At 30.0% G+C, this 6,591-nt stretch overlaps 1 non-coding gene across 1 annotated transcript; it reads left to right on the plus strand.

Moving 5' to 3' along the window:
* The first annotated feature begins 6,196 nt into the window (after positions 1-6,196).
* TRNAT-GGU (transfer RNA threonine (anticodon GGU)) lies at positions 6,197-6,268 on the plus strand. Its single transcript has one exon. It is a non-coding gene; the product is annotated as a tRNA-Thr (tRNA).
* The last annotated feature ends 323 nt before the right edge of the window (positions 6,269-6,591 follow it).

Consider the following 6,591-nt stretch of genomic DNA (forward strand, 5'->3'; position numbering starts at 1 on the left):
TCCCAGGGAATTCATTAGAGGAATGTTTCCAATCAAAATTGTTTGTTCTTGCATATCCCTACGGGTTTTCCAAATTAATCCTGCGGATACGTATAATTCAGAAGAATATGTGAGTGATTCATATACAGCATCTCTTTCTTTTATCAATGGTTCTACCAATTTATATGTTTCCACAAATAATTGAAATTCAATTTCTTGATCTGTATCTTCAATTTTTGGAAACTTAGAAAGTTCTTCTGTTAAGCCATGATCAATGAACCTACAAAACCCTTCAAATTGTATCTGATTAAACGCAGGTATTGTAGACATTCTCTCATTTCCACCCCCAAGCATTTTATTTATTTCCCATTTATAAAAAAAATCCCATTATTTGCTTAAAATGGATCGATCTAGCAATGATGGAATTTATATTATGTTTACTGAATCACATGAAATTTTACCTAACTTCATAGGTGTAATAGATGTAATGCATGAAATACATATGAACGTAGGAATAAAGAGACTTTGATACTCAAATTAAATTGGAATTTGCAACAACTACAAATGAATTGGTAAATTCTATTTAGAATTATGGAGTTTTGTATAAAATATCTATATCAATAACAAAAGTGAGTCAATTTCTACCATTATTATGATATTCCAATCGGATTGGGTACTATAAATAGATTCGGGATTTGATCTGAAGAAACAATATAGAATTTTTTTTATTTAACAACATGGAACTTTTTCGTAGATTTCACTGTTAAAAAAAATTCGCATAGAAGAGAGATATTTTACCTATACCTATATTTTTTTTAGTAGAATTCGTAGAATGCGATTGAAGTATGTATAAGGACTTGTATTTATTAATAAACATGTGCAGATATATATATATAGTTAGTTATATATATCGCCTCCTTTATTACAGTTCTATGGGGAACATCACATGTCGTACTCTATCAAAAATTTATATTTTCTATTTAATGATAATGAAAAAAAAAATTCTAAAAACAGAATTCCGAACATTTCCTATAAACATCTTATATATATATAAGATATTAGATTTAGATAATAGTAATCGTTTATGTTCTGGGGGTTTACATATACTCATAATCGCTATTAAAATTGTCATTAATAAGGATTTTTTTATGGTTATGGAAACGAATCAATACGGATGGATTAGTAATGATTAGTTATCTATCAATTTTTATTTATTTAGGTAAGGTATCCATTTTTGGATTGTTTTCTTATATCATTAGGGAAACCGAATTTGCAATTTCAATCCAAGAATCATTTATGAATTCACAGTCAATAGTTAAAGTTAACGGTTCCCATTTGTCCTGATTTTTTTGCTTTTGTGAATGAAAATCCACATTTTTTTTTCAATAGAAAAAGCAAAGTTTTGCGGTTTTTCGTTTTAGATATTGTGTGTTGTAAGATACTATCTATCTAAGAGATAGAGCCAATCCAATATTTTGTATCGTTTTGGCGGCATGGCCGAGCGGTAAGGCGGGGGACTGCAAATCCCTTTTTCCCCAGTTCAAATCCGGGTGTCGCCTCAGCAACAAACAAAAGAATCAAAATACCCTCTTCTGTTTTGCTGATATAACTTTATCATTTTTTTTAGAAGAAAAGCATCTTTAGATTTGCTTGATTCTAAGCATCGTTGGGGTTCTCTAAAATGTTATAAATCCTTGCGTATAGGTTTCGTTTCCAGAATTTAGTAGAGTAATGAAAAATAATCGTTAAATCTTGAGATGATAGCCCTTCGACTACTAATGTAGTGTCTACTCATTGGGTCTTGAATTAGGGAATATAATTTCATTTTTCCTTACGGAAAGGAGGAAGATACTTGATATACGGACTCATGAAAGTATCTGAGTACTCGAGCATTCAATCAATATTATATTGAATGAATAATTGGCTTTTTTTTTTTATTTTAATCTTAAAAAAAGAACTTATTTCTTTTCGATAAGCTCTAACCACGCATGTAATAGGCCATCCCATCTTCCGATTGTCTCTATGAAACAATCGGGGGGACAGTAAAGATTAGATCAAATGAGAAAGGAATAATAGTAGGGTTATGTGATAGATACTATCTTGATTCTCTATTTTGAGACTTTTTACTTAATGTAATGAAATGCAGGACAACAAAAGAAAGACTAGGTCTTATTATTCCTACATGTTACTAACATTCTTTTGATACTTCCAAGAGTTTTTCTGCCTCTTTTATTTATTTGTACTGAATTTTTTCGATTATACTAGAAATCATATAATAACTTGGGATAATTCGATTTTTTGTATTGTTTCATCAATGGTGTTGTGCCCGAATCTCTTTTTGACTATGCGCTAGTGATTCCACTATTATTAGTGAATAATAATTATTAGTGAGCAATAATGGAATAATTCTTTTATATTCATAGAGATAGGGGACATAATTCACATGGATATGGTAAGTCTCGCTTGGGCTGCTTTAATGGTAGTCTTTACATTTTCTCTTTCCCTCGTAGTATGGGGAAGAAGTGGACTCTAGAAGTACTACTAATTGAAAAATAAAACTGTATTGTTTTTGGTTTATTTTATAGATCGTTCTGCAAAACTTTTTTTCTTTTATTTTGAAAAGTAAAAAAAAAAAAGAGTTCGGATTATAAGTTTTTAAGTGGATCCATACTTTCAACACGAAAGAACATAGACATAGTGGTTGTCCAATGAGATACTACGCATAATAATATACTACCTCATAATAAGATAGTACCTCGGGGTAGCCACCCACATATTACGTGCTTACCACTTCTTTTATTTATTATTATTAGTATTTTAGTTATTTTCAAAATAGGATTTTTTCTTGTTTTAGGGAACTCATTTCATATCATGCTTCAAACGTTAAATAAAAATGGGGTTTGCTAATTCTTTTCGAAATCCGAAGATAAAAAGTTCCCATGGAACCGAACTCCTGGATCATCTGTCAACTGCTCAATCAATTACTTCTTTCGAATGCTAAAAAAAAATTAGTGGCCTTTCGATTATTTGATTTCAGATTCATTCTAATCAACATGAATTATGAAGCAAAGAAATAGAATTGGGCCACTATGTATATTAGATTAATATTACATATATGTAATTGATATGATATCTATATATAAATAGAAAGATATATATTGTATATTCATCTATATTCAAATTGATCGATATTCAACCTCTATTTTTATAGAGTACAATTTTATATTTATACACTTCAATAACAATAATAGATAGTATGGTAGAAGGATTCATATATTTCTTTCTACCATACTATCGGATCTTATCGAATACTTCTCTCGTAGAATACTGATAATTCTAGTCCGCCAATTTCATTTAAGACGCGAAATTTTAATGCTTTTCATTTTTCTTATCTTCAATCATTGATAAGAACTAAAACGTCAAGGTTAATTCAAATTAATCACTTTGACTGATTGTTTTTACGTATATTATAAGTAAAAAGGCGGTCGGAACTAGAATGAACAGTGCAGTAGCAATAAATGCGAGAATATTTACTTCCATAATATCATCGTTTCATTTTTTATTCGCAATAACTCGGGATTTAATCCCATAGAGATGATAAATGTTTCGCTTGTAAATTCAAGGGGATGCGTTGCATCTCGATGATATCGAATCGTATTAAAATATCATGAATAACAATATCGGAGCTATCAAATCGATTCATCGTCGAGAATTGAATAGTATAACATAGGAAGATCTTTTATCCATACCGAATTTAAACAAAATGGGATTCCTGATGCAATCAAGAATTTCGTTACTTTTTTTTATTTATAATTTTTTGCATTCTTTCTTTTCTATAATCTACTGCCCTCTTATTCAATGCAATCATCTGATGAAGTCTCATCAGACTACCTTTACCCTTACATTGTTTATAAACAAACTCAAGCAAAGAATAGCAGCGAAATTCAAAAAAGGAAAAGGAGGTAGGTTCGAACTAAACTCCTTCCTTTTTTTGTACTTATAAAATCTTCTTAAAAAAAAGAAATAAAAACGAAACTTAAACTTTCAAAAATTCTTAATTACCTCACTAAGAGAGATAGATGGGATCCTTGTTTGTATTAATATCCTCTTTCCTTGAATTAGTAGTGGGACGTATATATCAAAAGTTAAGTGTTAAATTTTAATAAGATAGATTATTTCAAATTCAAATTAGTAATTGAATTTACTAATTGAGGTTACAAAAAATCGGAGCCAGAACGGATATATTTTGCTTTCAGACGAAAAATTAGATCAAAGTTTACTATGTAAACTTTATTTTGTATCGTCCAAATTCCCTTTATGTATGTGCTTTCCGGAAACGTATAGTACTCTATTTCATTAGAAAAATCGGGCGTAATCAACTAGACCCAGTACGCCTTCGAATCCTGAATATGATGCTACCAATAATTGTGGTAATTCACATATGGCACATATGTCTTTCTCCCATCAATTAGTACTCGTTGAAGAAATCAAAATTCCCATATTTTTTTGTTGAAAAATGTGGAAAAAAAATAAGAGAGATCCCGTTTGGAATAAAATTCAGTTATGTTATTTGTTCTCTCTTTCACAGGAAAGGAAGAGATTAATTGATGTATTTTTTTTTTATTGGATTTGGATCCATCGGGACTGACGGGACTCGAACCCGCAGCTTCCGCCTTGACAGGGCGGTGCTCTGACCAATTGAACTACAATCCCAGGGAAATAAAGTGTACAACATATGTTGTTGATTTAATTTCCTTCAAACCTTTCTATGTAGATTTTTGATTCGAATTGTCATATTCTACCAGACAGAGACGCGAGTAATAAAGTAATAGATTGATATGCGCGGAGACATGGACTTTAGTGTGAGAAGCATGGATTAATATTTATTTTTTCGTTATTGTAAAATTGATTGATTATCAATCTGTCAATGAATAAAAAAAGAGTTTTTTTTTTTTATTCTTTCATATCAAGTCAAGTATTTCTGTAGAAGGACAAATAGGTTATATCATTTTATGGTGGATACGCGATATATTGGGCCGAGCTGGATTTGAACCAGCGTAGACATATTGCCAACGAATTTACAGTCCGTCCCCATTAACCGCTCGGGCATCGACCCGGGAAGAATCAATTCCAAGCTTGTTGATAATCCATGATCAACTTCCTTTCGTAGTACCCTACCCCCAGGGGAAGTCGAATCCCCGCTGCCTCCTTGAAAGAGAGATGTCCTGGACCACTAGACGATGGGGGCATACTTGCCCGACTGCCATCATACTATGATCATAGTATGAATAGTTTTTTGAAATTGTCAATATAAAATAAATATAATGGGACTAATATGATGCAATTCGACGTATTTTTCTTTCTTTCATTATTCCATCGAAATTTTTTTATTTGTGATTTCTATTTATGAATCGTTCATTCTAATCACCATTCCCCATATAATTCTATATAGAAATTATTTTATTTTAAATTGCATTTTTTTTTATTTATTTCATTTAAATAATATACATAAATTTGCAAATTGGAATATATAGTTATATTACTTATATTATAGAATATCAAATGAAAATAGTGATTAGTAGTGATTAGAGGAAACCTCTAAAATAAACAAAAATAATAAATATTAGAAAAAAAAATATTCTTTTTTTATTTTATTCTTTTTTTATTTAAATAATACGAAGGCTAGTACCCTTCGGGAATTGGTCTGCCATATGCTATAAACAGGATTAAACTCCATTTCTCATACTTTCACTCATTGATTCACTCATTGTTAAGATTAGGTTAGGTATATTTCGATCTCACACTAAGCCAAGAAATTAAAAAACGATAAATTTTGAAATCTGGGGATAGGGATCAACAAGTTATTGAAAATTTTTTTCTCGCCAAATAGAATTGCTTTATCAATGATTCGGTGAATGTATCTATGTTCAATTCGTGTGTGTACATGGTATGAATCAAATTCATTTCGTTAGGATGGGGCTCATCAATTTAATTAGGGATCGGTCGTATGATGAAACAATTCATTGCATTGATCAAATCCAATATCAAAAAACTATTTTACCTATACTCATTAGATAAATCCAATTTTTCGTTACTCAATGAGCGACTATGTAGATAAGATATATTTATGTACATATCTTATTATTTATAATTTATAATAATTATATACACTCAACTCATCGTGGCTAGTGTCTGACTCAGAAATTGAATCAAATAGGCCTTTTTAACTCAGTGGTAGAGTAACGCCATGGTAAGGCGTAAGTCATCGGTTCAAATCCGATAAGGGGCTTTGGCTTTTTTCATAAAACTCCAGCCGTAGTATTCATATTTGATTGAGGGGAGAATAGACGACATATTGTTTTTTTTTTTGTAATAAAAAAAGTACAAACCCTATCATTTTAATTTCATTTTTTTATAAAAAAGTTATCTTTAATTATACCAAGTTATTATTATAATGAATAATATAATAGTAATTATAGTTAGAAACTCAAAATTAGAAATTATATAGTGACACATTTTTTTATTATTTTGATTCTAGAATTTCTAATTCTAGAATTTATATATTTTCTTATTCTATAGAATATATAAATTCTATTATTTTATTCTAGATTC

The sequence above is a fragment of the Cucumis melo genome, unplaced genomic scaffold (genome assembly GCF_025177605.1).
Source record: "Cucumis melo cultivar AY unplaced genomic scaffold, USDA_Cmelo_AY_1.0 utg001178l, whole genome shotgun sequence".
Taxonomy (NCBI): Eukaryota; Viridiplantae; Streptophyta; class Magnoliopsida; order Cucurbitales; family Cucurbitaceae; genus Cucumis; species Cucumis melo.